The sequence below is a fragment of the Spea bombifrons genome, chromosome 2 (assembly GCF_027358695.1).
Source record: "Spea bombifrons isolate aSpeBom1 chromosome 2, aSpeBom1.2.pri, whole genome shotgun sequence".
Taxonomy (NCBI): domain Eukaryota; kingdom Metazoa; phylum Chordata; class Amphibia; order Anura; family Pelobatidae; genus Spea; species Spea bombifrons.
Window position 1 is genome coordinate 101323747 of NC_071088.1, and position 23473 is coordinate 101347219.

A 23473-nucleotide genomic window follows, 5' to 3' on the forward strand; every position below is an offset into this window, starting at 1 on the left:
AATAACCGTCTGAGGTAAAACTACATGGCGCAAAACTACTGAAAAATATTTACACGGGAAACAAATGAATATTGAGTCACTATTAGTGAAAGCCATCAGCTAAGCACTGCTAAATTGAAATTGCGCTGATAAACGGCTGACTTGGTTTGTTGTTAAAGTTAAATAACATAATTTACCTAATTTTTATTTGACTGACGTCATCAACTTTCCAGCTAGCAAAACAAAGAGTTAAATCATGAACCTTTAGAGCATTCACACCTTTAATCGTGATTCCTGGAAAACTATATATATTTTTTTTATTTTATTTTTTTTCCGGCAGGAGTTGGTAGCTGATATGAGGTGAATTTTGGGACACGATATTAAGCCTTAAGTATACCCCCCAAAAATACATATTTCCATACTATTTTATCTTATAAAACTACGAAACTGTATGAGGTGGGTTCAAATAAATGTTTTTTTACTGCATATATTTTTATTGAACATGTGTAGATTTACATATATTGTTGTAAACATGTACTAAAAAAAAGTTTTTAGCATGTCTTTTAGTTATTATTAATTATTAATTTTATTTATTATATATTATTGATATAACAAATACAGGGTTGAAATATTTGTGGGATATATTAGCTGAATGAAAGGAACAAATATTTTTTTAGATGAATTTCCAATGTCTCCTGAATAACACAATACTGTACGTTCTATTACATAATACACAACATGTGCCCAAACCATGACTGCTCAAAGTGGTTGAGAAATTTTAGTGGTTGAGGCAAAAATGCACACCTTTGTAATTTTGGGGGAATAATAACTACCCTTGAACATCAAAATAACACACACAAACTATATATTTTTGTTGATTTCAAAAACACTCCACTTGTTTTTCTAGGTGGCCCACAGCATCCATTTATCCTCAAAAAACAGATGTTTGTTGTTTTTTTAACCATGTTCCAAGCATACTTGAGGATGGATGCTACAGTCTACATGGAACAAGACAAAAAACACTAAAAGTGAATTGCACATGTATCCTGAGCACAGAGATACAATACATTTATGGTATGTCAACATCACACAGCCATGACAGACCTCAAATCATGAGTGCTCAAAGTAGTTTCAAGCTGAAAACAAATTGCAGGGGAACCCAAAATGCGTGCCTCTTCACATCAAAATAACCCCCATAAGCATATACTATACTTACCATTCTAGATCAGCAATGACAAGTCTTCCAAGAACAGATCTTTTTTTTTCTCTCAATGTTTTCCGGTTTTAGGATGAACGTTACATGCTGGGCTACCTCAAACAAGAAAGAAAACACACAAATGAATCACCCATGTCTCTTATACACATAAATACCAGAGATGTGTGGTTGTGTTAGCATGATACATCCATGAGAGACCCCAATTCATATGCGGGCAAAGTAGTTTTAAGCTGAGAATTTGATCAGGTGAACCAAACACTTGATTCTGGAGGGGTTTACTTTCCCTAAACACCCAAATAACCTGCAGAAATGAAATATTCCCTAAAAGCAAACCCCCAGGGGATTTAGAAGACACCTCTCTTATCTTTGTAGGTGGCCCACTGTAACCTGAAATGTAACAGGAACACAGGATTTTGATTTTTCTTTTCTCTACCTTTCACATTTTTTGGGATGGGTGCTGCACATTTGGCTACCTGAAACAAAAAAAAAACGCAAAAAAATAATATCCAACTTCTATTGAGCACATATCTGTATCAGGGGTGGATCCTATTTTTTTCTCTGCTTTTTATAAATTAAATCTTATGTTAATCTTATGTATAACTTATGTGAATGTTTGTATGTAAAAATGAATCAGATTGTATGTATGCATTTTATGGGTATCTATTGTCTTTGCTGCACCACATGCAAATATTACAATTACACATTACATTTATTTATATAGTGCCAGCAGAAGCTGATGTAACTGGATGTTAATTCAGAAGGAAAATAAAAAATATCAAGAGTTTTTTTTTCCATTTTGCTAAAGAATGTTTTTAATAATTTAAAATCAGACACAATAACAAACTGGTACAAAAGGAGAGAATGGCCCTGCTCTTGTGAGCTTACAATCTAGATTTTACCAACTAAATAGAATAAAAGAGGAATATGAAAGATATCTGTTCACGCAATATATAACTTTTTTAAATGTTTTTTTTTTTTAATTTTTAAATGGGCATTTTACCTACAAAGAAATTATAATTGAGTTGTATTGACAACTTCATAATCTCTTATCTAGGAAATATTGTAATATTCTTTTTTACTGGCAATGAGCTTCTAAGAAAAAGAAAAATTGTCTTTATTGACCAATACTGTAAATACATCAGTTACTCCTATAAAGTGTGCACTGGAAACATGCATTTATCTGTTCAAAAATCAAATTCAGTCAAATGTGTGAAAGTTTCAAGGGTTAGCTTTTAGTTCTACATGGAAAACAGTTATTTTTTCTATTAGCAAAAAGACCTCTAGAACTAAATCCATTCTTCAATGTTAAATAGATAACATTGGAAAAAAGCCTAATAAACAAAATAAATATGTTTGTAAAAGTGTATATGTGTATCTATTGCTTATATGTAAACATATATACAAATATTCAAATATATATATTAAACAGACATTTTATATAACACACCATCTGTGTATCTGTATGTTCCCAAGGTGCTTAAGGATATGATTTTTATACTCATAATGACGTGTAGAGTGTGAGCTCTTTAGGAGAGATCTTTTTTTTCACCCCCTTGTGATACACAAAAAATAAAACTTTATAGAATAAAGGTATGCTGTTTCCCTACACTCCATTCTCTCTTTTATGTATTCCTATTGTGTTCCAGTTCAACCTGCATCATATTTAAGTTACTATCAGGATTTTGTTGAGCAGTAGACATTTAGTTACAAATCTTCCAAGTACATGTTAAAGTTTGAAACACGAACGCTACGTGTTTCAATTTGCATAATTATGTACCTGCATGCCTCTAATCCTTTTGGATTTCAGAGGATATATAAAATTCTTTGGGAAATTGCCATGGGAAGTTATAATTTTAATTTATTTATAAACGTAACATTTCTTTGTCATGTAAAATTAAAGTCTTAAGCTTGTTTTTGGCCTAGTTACCTTTCACAGCGGTCTCTTTGGAACAAGGAAGCAAACAGGTACCAAAAGGTGCACACTGTTGGCTTCAGTTTTATGATTTGGCTAGGCACACAATTTTAACATTCAGAGCTCTTCCACAATGGGATCTCTATTTAAAATAAGGAGTCATATTTAGCAGTGTGAATAATTATACAATGAGATAGTAAAATTTATTTATTTTTAATTGACATTTTTTAAGAGTAATTTATGTTAGAAGGCAAATAATGTATTGGTAGTTTTGATCATAATTACACTAAAACTTGCACTATATGGACAAAAGTATTGGCAGACACCTCTTAATTATTGAATTCAGCTGTTTTATTCAGACCCATTGCCACAGGTTTATAAAATCGAGCACCTAGCCATGCAGTCTGCATTTACAAACATTTATTTAAAAAAAATGGGTCGCTCTGGAGACATTTGCAATAAGTCAGTTTAAGAAACTTCATCACTGCTAGATATTCCACAGTCACCTGTAAGCAGTATTATTTGAAAAACTCTGCCCCGAAGAGGAAGACCGTGTAAAGTCACCGAGTGGGGTCACCGAGGTGCGTAAAAGTCACCAACACTTTCTATTCCAGCAAGACTGTGCCCCAGTTTTTTTGGTGATATCCAAGCTAATATAAGTGTTCATGACACAGTTTTTAAAAGCCATTGGTGCATATGTGGCGGTTCATGAAATATTCTTCATAAAGCTTGTTGCTACCACAGGGTCCACACCTAGACTATGGTTACACATGGAAAAATAAAACAATTGTATAACTCACATTCTCCAGATGGCCTGAAACAAGTTGTATTCCCTTGGTAATAACTCTTATTTTAACCTGGCATGTATGGGGCCCATGACAAAAATTTTAGTAGAGCACTTTAGAAATTGCTCTCTTCCTATAGCAGAATTTCCTTCCGTTTATGCAGCTATCCACTGGAAAAGACATACAGATGTATACACGTAAACACAAATTCCCTGAATATAATTAGAAATAGTAGGCACATAGACAAATTTAGGAATAATAGAAAAACAATCGCAGTACCGGGCTTCATAGTAAGGGCTGTAAATCTCTGGAATGCACTACATATTGAGATGGTGACAGTAGGTAAAAACCTTGAAAATAAAGTTGTTGTTTTTTTTTTTTTTTTTTTAACAAGAAAGTATATATAGGTTACATATAGTATTAATACCCAATGTAATGTGCTTAGAAGTCGTTGCGCCTTTTTCTGGATCAGTGTAATTTGGGAAATCTTGCAAAAGTTGAATTTGAAACATAACATGGTTATCCCTTTGGTAGGTGCAGGATCACTTATTGTGATTGAGGCATAAAGATTGGTAAGTCTTCAGCTTCTTCACGGGGTATGTCAGTAGTAGGTACCAACAGAACGACTGCAGTTCTATTGATAGAAATGTATTACAAAATTTCTACTGAATGACCTTACCAATGTTGGTATCAACAAGTTACATCTTCAAGCTGGTAGATACAAGTAGAACCTAAGTTTATCCACCAAAATAAGTTGATTATTCTATAAATCTGTATTTCACTGTTTAGTATCAAATTTAGTTTAGAGCAGGTATTAATAAAAAACAAATAACCAATGAAAACTACATTCTACAAGTTGTCTGTTGCCTTGTGTTACACACACCTCTGAGAGTGTAAGGGATTGTCAGTGTTCCCCTAATTTATTCACTCTTATTCACTCTTTCCAAAACCCTTGATACCCATGATATTTAACCATTGTGGTTGTATATCAGATATGATCACACCTGGGAAAAAAGACCAAACATGTATTTAACTTTACAATAAACCAACATATAAACAATATACTCAAGTTAACTACGAAAAGTTGAATGATAAACTTGATAAACATTTACGGGCTGAACTTAAGTTCTTTTCCAACCTCAATTACTTTGCTACCAAACTACTATGCTAACATTATGCACGCTACAAATGCACTCAATTGCTAGAAAGTTTAACTAAGATGTTTTTAGAAGGTATTTGACATTAATTATATTATGAACCAGTGTCTGGTACTGGGCCGGGAATGTCTATTGTCATTAAATATTCTACCTTGCAATTATTTTGTAACTTTTGTTCTACGCTCTGCTTACACCAAAAATTATCATAAAATTTTTAAAGATGTCCTCTGTGTAGAATATGTCCATAAAATATTAAATATTCAATTTTCTTCTATCATGGTTTGAAAAATTCATAATTACATGATGATCCACCTAATAACTCATTCTGAAAAGTCATATATGGCACTCCCCCTGTGACTGAGTTAATAATTTACTGCTGTGTGGGATTTTCACTGCACTGTTAGTCTTGGGAACATTTATTAAGCAAATGTTCATTTGCAATGATCAGAATGAGAATGAAGAGGTAAGGAATTAATGAGGAGTGACGGACAGGTGAACAGATTCCATATTGAACTTTAATACACGGAAAGGCAGATATAGACTTATCTTTCAAAACCCTGGCAGACACATAAAATGAAATATAGAGGCTGATGATAAAAGAAAAAAAAATGATACTTCCCCGGAAGGCCCCAAAAGAATGATAAATCTCAGAAAGTGATGAATCAGAGAAAATGCCATTGACTGCTTATAGTTCAGAAATCATTTGTGCTCATCACGTGCAATATATAAATCGGTAAATGGTATAGACGTTAAAAAAATGCAGTATACAAACCAAAGCAACGATAGACTAATGTGAAATTGGAGTTGAATAACCTTTATTTCTCCTTGATAAGGATCTTTATAAAGACAATTCTGAAACCTAAAAAATACCTAAAAAATAGGTTTGTTCTCTTAACATTGGGTCCCTAATTAACATTACACATTTTTCATGTTTGTATATATTGTGCCTTGTTAAATCCACACTTTCTTTACACAATTACAATTTATAAACACGTAGAATTTTGATAGCAGATAAGAACCCTTTGGCCAATCTAATCTGTCCATTTTTTCCTCCTTTAAAATCCTTGAGCCTTGTTTGGTCCTATATTGTCCTAAATTCAGGCTTACCTTATTTCTATCCAATCCATGTTTGAATTTCCTCACTGTACTAACCTCTACCATTTCTGCTGACATAAACAGACATAGGGTATTCCTTGAGAAGGCTTGTGTATGAACATTAGAGGCAGAGGTTAAAGCAGAGGACAGTTCACCAGATGAGAGGAGGGACATGATTTTGATCCGTTTTTATTTGTAGATACATGAGGAGTGATAAGTTCTTACTCGAGTGATAAGTGAGAATGATTAGCCTGGCAGCATTTATAATGGCTTGTAAGGGGGCAAGATGGGTGTGAGGTAGACCAACTAGACTAGGTAGTCAAAACGGGAGACAATGATTGCATGAATCAAAACTTTTGTTGTTTCTTGTGCTAGAAAGAGGGAAAATGAGCAATGTTTTTTATTATGTAGGCAGCAGTTTCTGTAAAAAAAAATTAATGCGGTGAATGAGAGGACAGGGCCAATGGTGATTCAGAGGAGACATGCATGTAGGGTAGGCATGATGGTTGCACCATTAACATTAAGGGGGGTTGACTATAGGAAGGAAGATAAGAAGTTCAGTTTTAGATAGATTGAGTTTTAGGAATTGTGTAAATAAACGGTTAGATACTAGTGTCATCAACACAGAGGTGGTACTGAAATAAGATTTCCAAAGGAGACATTGCAACATGAAAACAGAATGTGTTCTAGACCTGACCCTTGGTGTACACTAAATAAGAGGGGAGTCGGAGCAGATTAGTTAGCGGAAAAGGAGACACTGAAGGTTCAATGAGACAGGTAGGGAAGAAACGAGGAAATAATGTGTTTGAAGAAAAGGAGGGTAGTGTACAGTGTCAAAAGGGATAGAAAAAATAGTGAATGGATTTAGTGGAGAGTAAATTTGGTCATTTTAATCAGAGTTTTAGGAATATTATGCACACTGAAAAGGGTCAAACGGAGAGTTGGAAACAAGGAAGGGAACAGAGAAGGATGTCCTGACATGGAACCGTACTTTTGTCATGCCATTGGTGCAGTAGCCTGCTGGACAGACTGGGGTGAAGGGAGAAGCAAAGGACAGGGATCAAGCTCTCTATACATTTCCAATGCAGCACACATCAACGCAAAAGGACTTCATTTCTTACCTAATTTAAAAAAATTCAAAGAAGTTTTTGTTTCATATTATTCTTAGTACAAAATCAGATAATCATTACTTCACATGTTTAGGCTCATTTAACTGAACAGTAGAGATAAAATATGAAACAGTCAAGCCAGTCTCTCTTTATTAAAACATTCTAATCATTTTGTGACAATGGAGTGTATAAATTTCATCAGCTAAGCAAATGGCATAGTGTGCCGATTTGAATTGCTTAAGCATTATTTGGTTAAAGGGTAAATACACCTTGTACATAGTAATGAAAATTATATAGGTGTGAATGAAGATTAACACTGCAGGCTGTCTCCGGAATATTAATAAAATTCAATATATTTTCTAAAAGGTATCATTTATATTTGTGGAAATGAGGCTGGGTTCTAATAAAAAAAAACTCTGTCCTTCATTCTGTTCATATAATTTTGCCATAAATCATTCTGCAATTTTTTCCCCTAAATATTCATTTCAAGGAGATCCTATTTAAATAACCCCTTTTAGCAACATATTTCAGAATTAAAATTTTACCTTGAGCAATACATCCTCCAATATGCTTGCTTCTATAGAATATTCCTGCAAACTGAAACAATATTTTGTTGAAATAAATTATGCTAAATGGTTCAGCTGAGGTGAAGTAGTGTACAACGAAGAATTGATTAAACATTTGATGAAAAAAAATACCAGTTCTTTGTACTATATTTATATATTTCATATTTTATTTTTTTTATGGGAAAAACATACCGTGGTAAAAAGTACTATTTAATTATGAAGATTTTTAAAAAGAGCTTGGGTGACAACTTGGCTGCTTTAACCACTGTTTCTCATGGCAAACAACGGGGCAGCAAACAAGATGCTATTCAGTAGACATTTTCTGAAACATCCGAGTTATGGCATGACAGATGACGGCCCGGTTAGCTAATCAAAAAAACACCAACACACAATAGGGATTTGAAAAGGTGCACAGTCATTTTTGTTTAACACAGTCATTGTCCCGTAAAAAAATGAAATAATGACATAGATGCATTAACAGTGACAAATACTTCACCAAAACCAACCTACCTTGCCAAGTTATCCAAGTACCACACCATACACCAATTTTGGGAAGGGACATACTCCTAAATTCCACAATTCCATCCTTTGCCTAGCCCTGCTCAGGACTCTGTCCATTCTGGCCCCTGGGGGGCTTCATTATAAAAGGGAGTTTTATGCTCTTGAAAGCTCATCCTTAAAATGGCATGTTAGGCCAATAAAAAAGTATTATTTTATATTGCTATACTCATTTATTTTTTAAGATATAAAAATATATATATATATATATATATATACACACACACACACATACACACACACACACAGACACATACACACACACAGACACATACACACACACAGACACACACACAAGCTTGCACTGACCATAACGTGAAAGACTATAACAGTAATGGAGGAAGATAAATATGGGTAAGACTGTGCAGCATAACATCCTACATAGACCAGTGGATCAGCTTTTTAACTTTCCCATTATAATAAAATGTGGTTATAAACATGTAAAAAAAAATAATGTATCACAGTTATAAAGCAAGGTATTGCTATAGTACATTAGACAGATATTTGGCTTCTCCCACTAGGACGCATTCTTCAGCCTTTGTATTGCTAAATTAAAATCTCTGTGCTCCACAATGACCAAAACAAATAATATATGACCTATGAACGAGTTATTTGCATTCTCCAAAGAATTACACATTTTTTGTACCTCGGGGTCATATATATCTTTGAACCTCTTTTCTCTATAACAACCTTCTGTAGCTCATTAGCACATTATCACCATTAACACAGCTATAACGCAGCAATTTTCTTGCTGTATATTCCGAGGAAATGTTCTTCTGTATGCAGTACAGGGACAAAATTAACTACATAAATCTAGAACGTAAACTGGAAATCATCCAACTCCCAAGATTTTTCTCTGGGATGACATCATCTGCACGTTCCATAGCAGCTCTCTCTCTCTCGGTTATCACGTGATTTCCTAATATTTCATCTCTAATACAGAACATTGATTAGTACTTGGATTAAAGAAACCTTAAGTTATTATCTCGCCCCATCTTGTGGACATGTTTTTCCTTTTTAATATTCTTAATCCATTGAATTGCCATGTAAATACATTTTATAGAGAGGGTTTAAACTGTGGGGTGGCAATTGAGATAAAGCATTTATGGCCCATCGTGACATAAGGATTGGTCATTTAAGGAGATTCTTGTAGATGTAGTTATGGGGAAATAAATGTCACATTTTATTTGGTTCTAAGAGTACTCATAATATGAATGTTATATATCCTCGTGTAGTAGAACGATAATTAGCATTTATGTTCCTCTGCACCTGTTAAAATCAAACTTGAAGAAGAGGCTGCTTGTAAACATGGCAAAGTAATTCAGACTTTTTTATTTTTTACCAAATTCAGGTAATTTACAACTTGTAATTAGTGTTGTATATATTTTTTTTTTTTTTAGATTTTAAGAGATCATTTGAAATGATTACACATAACCATTAGATACCTGTTTGTAGAAAAGTGTAGATTATTTTTTCCTATTTTCAATAGTAATATATTGTTTATGTGGAAAATGCAAATTAACGCCTGGCTTCTTCACTTTTTATGATGTTGTATGTTCAGAGGCCAGCTGCTCCATATAATGCACAGGGCAGAATGTAATATAAAATACAAGCGATTATACTGGGGAACTTGGAAAGCATTAATGTCCTTCAAGTAACGCATCACTAGAAGTTACTACCTTTTGAGGATTTTTCATTTTCTCTCCTTGAGTTTCTGGACAATCCCTAGGTTCCACTATACTACACCAACAATTTGAAAGCATCTGGCCCACTAGCATATGTTTTTAGTGATACGTGGCCCTCCACATTGAAAAGTTGGACAGATCTCATCAAGGCCACCAAGGTCCACTCAGCCAGTCTTGGCTCAGCCATTGTTTAGAACTAAAGCTGGATCTATAATTACACATAGCAAGCTGCGTGGCAACACAACCACCCACAGGGTATGGCTTAATTAGCTGTGCCCTTTAACATTAAGCAGCCTTCATTAATCTGCCACTTAAAATGCATTCTCTGGTTCTAGTTAGGAAGGAAGTGTCATTATGTGTTTCATAATAATTTAATGTATATGGGTTAGATAAAATATATATCAGAATGAATAAACATTAAACTAACTTGTCCATCTAATGTTTTTGTTTTGGCGTCAATGTCCAGAATCGCAGTCAGTGATTATAGTCTGACATCTGTCCTATTGTTCACATGAATTGTGTTGTAGTATCTTCCCAAATCCCAGTAAACAGGTGTCCAAAAACAATTAAAGCTAACACTATTCATACTAATTGGAACTATGACATGTTTAGAAACAAGAACGTAATCTGCATTGAAAGTTTAATTAAAGTTAATTTTCCTGTTTCTTCTAAATCAGGATTATTCTCTATACAAATATATATATATACTTGACGCTCTATAAGATAGGGAATTGGTCTGCATTGCTGTAGAATAAACCCAAATGGTTACGTTTAGCAGATGGTCCTCATAAATCACAAGTCTGCTGAAAATAGCATTGTCTGAATAATACCCATATATATAGTACTTCTGTCATAACCATTTATGGAATTTTGCAATGAACTTCATATGTATTTTTACAATAGCATTGTCATTTTTGGTTTATCGTTGCCAAATGGATGTGCTACAGAACACTTGATTAACGGCAGATCATGTTGCTTTTTTAAGATCATTTCAAGATCATATTGACTTGCATCGAAAGGGTATAACATTGTTTTCTTTATATTCAGTTCCATTTAATTGAGCTATCTAGCCTGTTAAGGACATTTCTTGTCAGCTTATGTGTTATTTTATTCTTTCCGATTAAGTTTCAAATACATGGAAACCACATAAATCTTGGGGCATTTTTTTCAATGACAGTGGCAATAAATGCACTAAAATGCATATAACAGCTGAGAAGTCCCTCATTATCATGATATTGCCCTTGCAAATGTATTGTGGAGATTTTACAGAATTCCCTATAGGCATTTGTTCCTTTTCCCATTCCTAGATACTTTACATGCAGGAGATAAAGTACGTTCGTCCTATATAGGTGATATACTTACCACCAGCCAGTGGTTCAGCAGACGTCTCAAGGGAGGGTCTAATGTCTAATGCATAGGAGGAGGGGAACTTCAGCTGTTTTCAGCTTATTATTAATATCATTTTTGTATTTTTAAGAAAACATATTAAAGTACTCAAAAAGTACTTTAACCCCTTAACATGCAATGGCGGGCCAGGTAACCACAATGATGTGCCTGGCACGTCATTTCATTAAACAAGCTTAGAAAGTGATCATTTTCTTCACTTAAGCGGTGTTGCTGTAATGCCTCGATGTTGAGGCATTCAGCAACACCGAGATCGGCATTAGGGTCCATGTCTGGCCCATCTACGGGGCGTCAACATCAGCCATACATTTGGAAAAAGTTTAGGAGGCGATCAACGACAATGATGTTGCTGAAATGCCTCCAAAGCGAGCCGTTCAGCGACACCAAACACCCACCCCAGGACGCCAGAGACTTTGCCACTCGCAAGATGGTGGTGTGCCCTTTAAAAAAATGACAAAGTTGGGAAAAGTTTGCTAGAGGGTCTCCATGGGAAATTAGATGATATGATAAAAAATGGTATCTGAAGAAAGCCTTCTTGTCCTAAAAAAATAACTTGTGTGGGTACACGAAATGGGTGAAGAGAAAATTACATCTAAACACGAGCACCGCAAAAGTGTTAAAACTGCCTCAATCACAAAGGGTACAAAAAGCACTGTGTTTCAGGAGCTTCATGAAATGGGTTTCCATGGCTGAGCAGCTGCACAATATCAATCGTTGGCTTCAGTGACTTGACTCTAGAGCAGTGAAAATCATGTTCTCTAGATTGATGCATCATGCTTCACTATTAGGAAGTCTGGGTTTGTTGGATGTCAGGAGAACAGTACCAACAAGAATGCACAGTGCCTACTGGAAACTTTGGTAAAGGAGGGATATTGAGCTTTGGCTGTTTTGCAGGGTTTGGGCTAGGTCCCTTAGTCCTAGTGATCATACAAACACATTTAGACCATTGTATGCTTCCAACTTTGTGGCACCAGTTTGTCTGTTCCAGCATGAGTGTGCCCCTGTGCACAAAGCAAGGTCCATAAACACATGGTTTGTTGTGGAGGAACTCGACTGGCCTGTGCAGAGCCCTGACCACTACTGAGCACCTTTGGGATAAATTGGAAAGCTCCTTGCAAGCCAGGCCTTCTTGTCCAACATCAGTGCCTGACCTCACAAAAGCTCTTTTGGCAGAATGGGCACACATTTCCACATACACACACACTCCAAAAGTGGAGGCTGTTTCAGTCACTTGGTTTTAATACTTTTGGAATGGGATGTCCAAAAAGCTCATATAGGTGTTATGATCAAGTGTCCACATACTTTTGGTCACATAATGTGTGTGTTCTTACAAATATAACCTTTGCAGTCACTTTTCACCAATTTACACATGAGCAATGAAATAAATAGCAAGAGTAAGACATCAAATCACTTCCACACATTACAGAGCTGGAGGCTCTATTGTGACTGATTGCTACATTTGACTAAGTAAGATTTTTTAGGAGAGAAGAAACTATACAGCGAAATAAAGTATTATCTTTGTTATAGAGAATGAGATATATATATCCCTCAACATCCCCAATTCTTCTTTGTTCATTAATATATAACGGCACATTTTCAATTTCAAATTAGATAGGGGAAAGGAGACATAGATATATTCCACGGTAAAGATACTTTACTGGATATGGTCTATTCATCTGTTAACAACAATTGAAACCTTTTTTTTTAACATTTTATTCCATGAGATTTTACATTAATGTAAGCGTGGCAGCGTTTGAAAACTTCTGGAACTAATTTAGGTAAGTTGTCAAATATATTTTGACAATAAAATGAAGAGAATTACTGTAATGTTATTAAAATGAACACTACCTAGAAATGTAAACATATTTCTAGGGCAAAACCATATATCTTTCTCTGTCCTTATGTTTCAATTTGAATCGTTATGTACCTACAAGCAAAAGGCATCAGTGAAAGCTGATTGTTTTCATATATTGATTTTCCTTATGTGCAGACCTCTGACAGTACAGACTATGAAAGATATTTCAACCTGTAGCAGTGACAAAACAAGAGTCAGATTTGCTTTTACACACTTTCACTGTCTACGATATGCATGTTCAGTGCCATCATTTAAAGGGATTCTGCTGCAAGATGGTTCTCAATTCTATGAGCCCCAAAGCACTGTGACACTTGCAATCCTCCAACTTCTGATATAGTGAATTGAACCTCCACATTATTTGGCTGTAGTTAAAGAACAACCAGTTATGCCATAACATTGTCTATCATTTACCTTGGTTTCTAAATATGCTAAAAAAGTGACTATGAAAGACAAAGAAAACCACCAAACATGTGAAAAATTACAAAAACTATATTTCTAAATATGCTACAAGGGCTTGCAAACTTTGGCACAATTTAATCTCTCTAGTCCAAGTGGGGTTTGTTTAAGGTAGAGTTGACGAGGAGTTGGCAGGAGAGTTGTGGTTTTGACTCCTTGACTTTATTCTAAATTATGAAGGTCCAACACCAGTGAACTTCTGCTGTCCTATATAATGTATAGTTAAATCAGTGAGATTTCTTCAATGTCTACATATCCATTGAATGATATATTATATGCGGGACTAGCTCAGTCCATTTTACTAAAGAAACTTATAGTGAATAGTGAAATGAGAGTTAAAACCCCTAAGCCTCCGCAAGACCTCCTGCCAACTGCCTCTTTAAATGAATAAACCACATTTATTACAGCATTTCAGAGCTGTGTGGACTACTATGTCATAACTTTGTTGATGTGGGCACTGATCACTTTGTGGGATATGGCTATAGCAAAACTTCATCCATGATACATGTGGCATTTCAACCCATAATGACAATGCTTGTAAAGATGAGATGATTGGGGGGCAGTTTTGATCTTACTAGAGCCAAAAAATCCTTTCCCCCTGACTGCTCATGCCTATAACAGAGGTTGGCACCCTCTTTAAGGAGTGATGAGAGAGCACTAATTAAACCATTAAAACATGTTAACACAGAGACAGCAATTTTAAGCTCTGTTGATTTATGCAAATGGTTGTTTTTGGTGATGTGTATTGAAAAAATAAAGATCATGGAATAAACAGGAAGGTGATACAAAATCGCTGCAAAGCGAACCATATTTTTTCATTATTTCCAAACCACATTCTTCAAGACGACCTTAGAAAAGTTCTTAACTCCAGTACAAACTCTACCCTCTGTTTTGTATCAACTTTATGCTCCAATAAACAAGACAATAATGACAAATTATCAAATCAAGTCTCAGATGTGACCCTCAATTGGAACAGCGGCAATTTAATGAAGACAAAAGCTAGTTGAAAGCTGCTAATATCATTTACTGATAAACAGGTTTTCTCAAGAGGCCCTTAGCTCAATCCCTTGAGGACCTATAAGCCTGCATAATGCCATTTAAAATATTGCGCAATTCACCAAATTAGTCTTTGAACATCCTTACTATCCAATTACGAGGCCTCTGCATGGACAGAATAATGACATTTTTCAAATTGGGGAATGCATGTGGTCTTAACAAACTTATGACAAACACGAAAATTAGCTTTCAATTTTGAAGCCGGCGTGACTTCCTTGAAATGATTCAAGTCAGGGTTGCAATATTAAAGCGGTACAAGAGCAGCTAAGCAGAAAGTGGATGTGTAAATTGTAAGCCTGCAAAAAAAATGTATACCTACATTCTGTCAACTAAAAGGAATACGAATCATAACACTTTGAATGATGATTCTGTATTTGCAAGCTATTTGGACCACTTAAAAGCTAGTGAACGCTTTTTTTTTCTGAATAACGGGTACAGAATACCTCTTGGACAGTTTTATCTTCAAGGCAGGCAGAAAAGCCGAGAATTTTAGGAAGTGAAATCCATCTCTGTTAAAACACTGCAAGCCACATTATTAAAGTCATTTGTCATGGTTTGAATATTTCTGCCTGATTCACCATTAAATCGCTGTTCTAATTACCAACTTTGTCATGAAAAGTAGGCAAGCTGCAGTATACACTGGAAAACTTAATTTTTTAATAATGGTTTGGCTTGTACAAGGAAATATTTCAAACACTATTTCTTTTTTAAAAAATGGTGAGAGTGGGGCTTCACGCGCCATAAATCAGTGACAACATGCAAAATGAAAATATTTCTGCATGTGTGATTTGTTTGTCATGTTGTTGCATAAATAGATTAACTAATTGTAAAAAAAATACAATATAGTTCCTTGTGACTCTACTTGGAATGCATTTTGTCATATTCCAGACATCAAACAATATTAAATGACATGTATTTGTAGTATTATTAATATGTTCCATGTTTATTTCTTTACTTATCTTTAACCATGTGGAATTTTGCTTTTGTTTTTTTCATATTTTTCCAATTTTTAATAAATGACAACAAAAATGCCCAAATATGTATATATGTAGCTAGTACTGGGCTGGAAAATTAAATTAAAGGTCAGTGGTGGTTATATCACAGGCATGTGGCCATATGCTGGATACACACGGTCACATATTATGCTTATAAATCAAAGCGTGGTTACATGCTAAAAGAATACATAGGATACATGAGCCCATGGGCTTAAACTACGATTTTTTAATTGCAAAAATATGTATACATTATAAAGAGGACACGGGCAGAAGTGAATGAAGAGAGAGAACAGTGACAAAGAAACGGTCGTTGGAGATGGTAGAAAGACATGGAGAGAGAGTGAATGAGAGTGTGAGAGAACGTGAATAAGAGTGTGAGAGAGCGTGAGAGAGCATGAAAAAGTGAATGAGGGTGAGTGACAACAAATTTAATTTCCCAATGTAAAAAGCCCTCCGAATTTCTTCTGAACCGAAAGGGCAGAAAACTAAATTTGTTGTCTGAAAACAAAAGGACCAAAAACGAAACGAAAAATTTGTCTAAAACTTTTTTGGTCCAGTGGCACAAGTCTACTAAATACTAAGAGGACTGAGGGACGATGTGATTATATCATTGGTTTTAGATACTATATATATAGCATTCATCAATGAAAGCCCACCAATGTCCCAGAGGCCTTAACCAAAAAAAAATGCTTTCATGTAAGGTTTCTAAAATCACAGAGGTACCCGTGTTCAATATGATTGGATTCTGAATTCCATCTGTTATCAAATCTTAGGCTTCTTTGATTTGAAAGAACTGAATTATCGCCACAAACAGGACTGCAAAAAAATGCAGCCCTGGCATTTAAAGACTGCACGCTATGCTCTTACACTTGTGTTGAATCTACCACAAGAGCAGCAGTAAAGGTAAGTGACCCATGCAACCTAATTTGCCCTGGGTGCCAGATGGCCCAGGCCACAGATACATTTAAGCTCCACTTGCTATATAGGATGCTATATGTGCTCCCCGTTTGATTATTACACAAAAGTAGTCAAGTAATACAAGCACCTCAGTTTCTACGGGAATAAAATAACCAGTGCATGTGGGGAGCTTTCTCTTGATAATGCATGTTGTACGGGGTCATCATGTAATTGTGCCTTAAAGTCACAATGCAAACTTCAGTTTTGTGCTCTAATTACACTGGGTCGTTTGGCTAGGCTTTTTCCCAAATGTGTCCTTTGGGAAAATGATGTTAATATTTTTGTCACATATGCACTAGGATTCAAACATGTAAGCACAAACAATGAATAGACCTTATGTTTTTAATGATATTGTAGAGAACAGAGTTGAAATAGAGGTTTCCATTGCTAATAGAATTATACAAAGAGAGAGTAGAAGCTCTTTATGGCATGGCTGGCTTTCCATCACAACCAGTTGATAATGCCAGAAAACTGCCAATTAATTTTTACTTCATGACAAATATATTGTATGGAACTAATTTCCCTACTGATTTAAGAAAAGTAGATACATTATAGAAGGTTGTTGTTGAAATTAATCTATGGCATCATTTTCTTCAGAGTGCTGATTCATCTAGGTTGTATGTCACGCTCGATCTACCAGAGCAACACATTGTTGCCATATAAGCAAAAATCACTTCTGAACAACATATCTATGATAACTTTGCATAATAAGAACATAACATTTACATAACATTGCCAACAACCTAGGTATGTGACAAATAGTGCTACTAATAATTTTAATTTTAGTATGGTCAGGTCAATCTCATTGGGCCTGGCCTATCATATGAGTGAGATAGGCAGCTACCTAGGCTGCTGAGCTGGTAATGGAGCTATGATCAGAGTCTCTCCTATGTTTAAAAACATATGCAGGGAGTGAGTGCCAAAAGACACACACACAATATAACCAAAAGCATATAGACACCGCTCCTACTTATTGAGTTTAGGTGTTTCAGTCACAACCATTGCTTACAAATGTACACAATTAAGCACATAGGCAGCCATCTCCATAGACAAACATTGGCAGTAGAATGGGTCGTGCTGAAGAGTTCAGTGACTTTAAATGTGGCACTGTCATAGGATGCCACCGTTGGCACATATCAGTTTCGGCCCTGGTGCACATATCAGTTTCGGCCCTGATCCACTGTGAGTGCTATTATTGTGAAATGGAAGCGTCAAGCAGTAACAACAGCTCAGCCATGAAGCAATAGACTGGGCACACTCAGAGAGCAGGGCTGCTGAGTGATTAAATAAGCAGCGCGTAAAAATTGCCTGTCCTCTGTAACATTACTAACTACGGAGTTCCAAACTAGGAGCAACATCAGCACAAGCACTATGGGTCAGGAGTTTCATGAAATGGCTTTCCATAGCTGAGCAGCTGCACACAAGTCGAAGATCACTAAACACAATTCCAAGGGTTGGCTGGAGTGGTGTTTAGTACACCACCACTGGACTCTGGAGCAATGGAAATGTGTTCTCTGGATAGATAAATGAAGCCCAAGTTTAGGGAAGGCCCTTTCCTGTTCCAGGATAACTGTGCCCCAGTACACAAAAGCAAGGTCTGTAAAGACATGGTTTGATGAATTTAATGTGGAGGAACTCGAGTGGCCAGCACATAGCCCTGGCTTTTACCCTATTGAACACCTTTGTGATGAATTGGAACACCGATTGCGAGCCAGTCCTGCTTGTGCAAAATCGGTGCTCTACTGAATAAATGGGCACAGATCCCATAGACAGTCCAAAATCTTGAGAAAAGCCTACCAAGGAAAGTAGAGGCTGATACACCAACTCCATATTAATGCCCTTTTTTTGTAATGGGATGTCCAACAAGATGTGATAGTCAAGTGTTCACATACTTTTGGCCATGTAGTGTAGTTTGCTTACAAACCATATGTCTATGTTCGGTGCTGGTACTTGATATACAATTCTGGTGCATTCACCTGTGTACTTGAATTAGAGTTCTGGAATCCTGTGCCAGGCATTGATTTCTTTACTGCCTCACAATCACTTCATAGGGTGATACGCACCAGGGTGCAAATGAGTTGGTGAGACTGAAGAAACAATGGTAGGTTTGTGTGGAGCTAGTTCACACTGCAATTGGTTCAGTTCATTTAGTGTATACTCCTCTCTGTGTCTTCTAGTTATCATAATTATCATAATAGGATTATAATAATAACAAAATTACACTGTGTACTAAGAATACATAATACTACAGCTTAAAGTTCTTGGGCAGCATGTATCACCTGTTAGTATTAATACATTCACTCATTAAATAAGCCTAATGCCTATGTCGTTCCTTTTACTTTCAGCAACTTTGCTAATAATATTCCAGATACAACCCTAGGAAATGCCAGGTGTGTCCGAAATGCTGAACTTGTAGGTAAAACCAGTCTATCGATACATATCGATACAAACTATCGCTTGTTTAGCCTGTTAACACCGTTACATAGGTTCGTTAAGTGCACTGATCTGAAAATTGTAGGATCTGAAAGACTGACAGAGCTTTAAATCAGACAGCAAGAAGCATAAGGCCTGCTATTATCACATAAAAGTAGGGTTTGATTTAGTATCTGCTCATTGTTTCCTTTATGTTCTGTTTAATAAACTGAGTCCTCGTAAGTCTCATGGGGCTCTGACAGTCCATCTTTCCATTGTCAGCCTGTATAATTAGCTATGTAACAAATTGAGGAAAATTAGGTTTTTGCTGTTAAATCTATACAAAGAACAAAGAAGATAAGCCATGCATATGACAGCCGAACTAGATGCATGAAAGAGTTTCAAGACCAGGAACCGGGCGTGACAGACAACACATACAAGCAATTACATGTTGTTAAGAGGTTACGTTAGTGTAAATTGGATATCAATTGTTTATGTATGACTGTTTACGTGGTTCTTAATAATCGAAGACTGTGACATATTGTAGATATACTATACTATAGATACACATACACGCAGGTATCAAAACTCAGGAAATTTTTGATGAAAGCCATAACATTTTAGAAGAAAGCCATAAAATAATCTGAAATATTTAACTATTTCACACCCAAACGCTGCACAGCCCAAATAAGAACTGAGTCACTAAAACCTCAATAGAGATAAATCTTGTAAAGGTTGTAATGAGGCATATATGTGGTAGCCACTAGATATTTTTGATATGCAGTGAAAATCACTCCAGGATTTTCATGTTGCCAAAATTATAGCTTTTCTGGTCTGATAGGGACAGTTCAGAGAGGTTTTATACTGGCCTATGTCCCATTACTCCATTGAATGTGATGCATATGTACGAGAGAAAGTAGGACTTTATATCTGCAAATATCCAATGGTTTGAGTATGAGATTATGTGATACTAAGTGTTGTACCTATTATCTGTCATTCCCTACCCTGTTCTGCCAGACTCTACCCTACTTATTCTAACTTTAAAGGCTTACTGAAACCCCACAAACTACATTTCGAATGAAACCACCACCTTTGGTGACTCCATACCACTGACTTCTCCCAGCAGCTTAACAAAAAAGGCCAGGAGCCCCCCTCTGCATACACACACAGAGTAACATACTTACACACACATACTTCCATACACACGATAACACATACTAACATACACATATACTAGCATACACACACACTAGTGTCAGTTCTTCTGCTCCCTTGAGGTCCTCACACTCTATGTCTAAGAGCTGGGAACCCACGTCATATCTCGGCGCTGAGTCTCAGCCTATTAGGACTGATGGCGTGTGGCTCGCGACGCTAGCCTGTATGACCGCCCCGGTGGGTGGAGGAGCTGTACAGGGGAGGCTGTGGAGGCTTCTATTATCTCCACATCCCCCTCACTACTATCAAATCCTTCTCAACCAAGCAATCATTCACCTTCTGTCTCATTCCCCTGTGACCTTCCTAATAGATTGTAAGCTTAATTGCAAGAGCAGGGCTCTATTTTGTGTCTGTGCCAGTATGTCTTCAAGTCAGTTTATTTTTGTTATTATTATTGTTATTTTTAATTAGTTTTGTTAAAATTACTCTGTTTTACTCTTCCAGGGCTATGTGACTCATTTGTATAGAAATGACAAAATTGAACTTTTAGGCACAGATATTTAGTAATGAAAACATTTCTTATTCCATGCACTTTTGTAAGGTAATTTTATTCGGATTCCCTTGAGATATTTAGGATATGCTGAGTGCTCTGTCACAAAGTGTTACATTAAGAAATGTTAGGTATTCTCCAAAATTTTGATTAAGAGGTACAAATCCTCCCCCAATAAAATAATTTAAATAAAACTCACAAGAAAAATAATATGGAGCAGGTTCTCCCTGTAGTCAGCATTTGTAATATGTATTAGCTAACATCAGATATTAATATTTCTAAGTAACCGGTTAATTTTCCAAGCAGGGTACACTAAATGAATGATAAATGGAAACAAATGACTCATATTACTTTGCACAGGAGACTTTATTGACCTGTTCTAAAATGCATTATGGGTCTTGTTTTGAAGCAGAAGATCCCAGTCATTGATCAGCATGAACACTAATGTGCCTTGCATCAATATGCATATGTGTTCCTTCTCTGTTAATATTAAACCTTTTAAGCCCAGTAGAAAACATTGTCACACTACAGTAACATAAATGTTACCTTATAAAAAAAGTATGGTATTTGCATAAGTGGCTAACTCATAATTGTGTAAGAACGGTTTCTTCTATGTAAGGCAAAACAGACTTGCACATTTTGTATCCTAATAATACATTATTTATTTAAGAACACAATGGTACATAAGATGTGGACCCGATATTTAACAAAATCCATTCTTTTTACGCAACTTAAAAGGAAAAGAATCCACATCTTTATCTCAGTTATAAGAATTTTCAGATGTTTGAGGTAAAATGAGGGCTTTAGATATTTGATTCTGGAGCAGAATGACTCCATTGGTTGCTATTGTGACTGCACCACTTTTACCACTTGGGGCCAGAAATGTTTATTGTACATGACCCCTGGTGTGTTCTGAGTCCCATAAAACTGCATTTAGATATGATGTGCAGTGATGTATTCTGGTCTATGCCAACTATGCGTAGGCTTAGGTCACCAGGTCCATGGGGGACTGCAGCTCCTCTGCTGCATAACAGGAAGCCTCAAGCAACAAGACTACTCATTCAGACATTTAAATGAGGGATCATTGATCTCCCCAACCAGCCCATTAACTCTATGGAAGGCTGTGCCAAGCCGGCACAGTCCTACATAGTTTTCTTACACTCCGTGCTACCTTCGATGACATCATACCCTGACGCTCGGTAGGACAGTGGCATGGTGGAGGTGGCAGACAGTGCTTCCCTGGGATAGACCTAGGGCAACGCTGAAGGTAAACATTTTGAAGACATCTGCCCTTTCAAATGGTAACCTACTGTAATTTCTTTTTTAATGGTTGGTCATATGATTATCTGAAGACATTGCTCTATAAATATCAATATGAGATTAACTAAACAATTGTTGATAAAACACATTTATTATGCCACACTTATTATTAACCACCCTACTAAGAGTGTCCCAAAAACATTTGGCTACCAATGCACTTTGTACAAAATGAGCATAGAAGGGATACAGACGGTTGGACAAACCCCTGTTACTCTACTGTCCACTACCAGCTCTCCGGTGACTGAGAGTGTGGTAGATAAATGGAATAGTCAACCAGCAGAAGTGGTAAAGATTAACGCAATGAGACACTTAAAAATGCATCACGTAGACATAAGACTAATGTAAACATAAGACAAGACCAAGGGACAAATAAGGTAGGAGGTCTTACAGCAGACAGAAGAATGGGGTAGACTAATTTGGGGAGCAATCTGAAAAGTTTAGGGGACACTCAAGCATTCAACTTAAAGATAACTTGTCAAGTAGATGTAACTTGTAATTCAAATTAACTGTTTTTTATATTGATATATAGCTGTTTTATTCCAAAGTGTTTTTTTAAATGAATCCTTAAATCACACAAAATTTGCAAACTAAAAATTCTGTTTAGAGTATCTTTCTGTTCTATTCATAAAGGAAGAGATGGCAGGACAGTTTGCAAGATGGCTAAATGTCACCTCCATAACTTAACTATGTACTATGAAGAGCCAGCCCCAGTGAGCTACAGCTGGAGGAAGAGCTCAGCCCTGTATAATGTATAGTTAAGTGTGCAAGATTTCCTCAAAGTCTCCAAAGACATTGAACAATGCATTATATAGGGGCAGCTTACTTGTGTTGCCCTCTCATAATGAATAGTGAAGTGAGAGAGTTAAAACAGCTCTCCCTGAATTGTCCCGACTGAGCGACTGGATACAGTACCTTGTCAGCTTTCGCCTCTCTTCTGTTCCTAAAGTGCATACAGAAGCTTTGCACTATGTAAATCAGATTTCTCCTTTGACCAGTAACACATTTAGAAAATACATATTTCAGGGGTTTAAAATAGTTTCTGCCCCACAAGATGTGCTTTGCGGTACAAATTTCATCAACTGTCTTAAAAACTTCTTTTAGCCACTAAATACAAGATACATAATCTAACTGATTAATAATAATTTTATGAAATAACTGAACTATATAAATTAAAAATAAACGGGACCCGCGACCTACTGCAAATCAGCAGAGGATAAAATCGGATCCAGTTTTATATTGTAACTATTAAAG

The 23473-nt window shown here is 36.0% G+C and overlaps 1 long non-coding RNA gene across 2 annotated transcripts; it reads right to left on the reverse strand.

Moving 5' to 3' along the window:
- Positions 1–4843: 4843 nt before the first annotated feature.
- LOC128475157 (uncharacterized) lies at positions 4844–23173 on the reverse strand. Of its 2 annotated transcripts, none has more exons than XR_008346453.1 (3): positions 23135–23173; positions 7799–7850; positions 4844–4896 (listed from the first exon to the last, which is right to left on the reverse strand). It is a non-coding gene; the product is annotated as an uncharacterized LOC128475157 (long non-coding RNA). The 2 variants fall into 2 exon arrangements; XR_008346454.1 differs by lacking the exon at positions 23135–23173 and adding an exon at positions 13394–13572.
- Between the last annotated feature and the right edge of the window lie 300 nt (positions 23174–23473).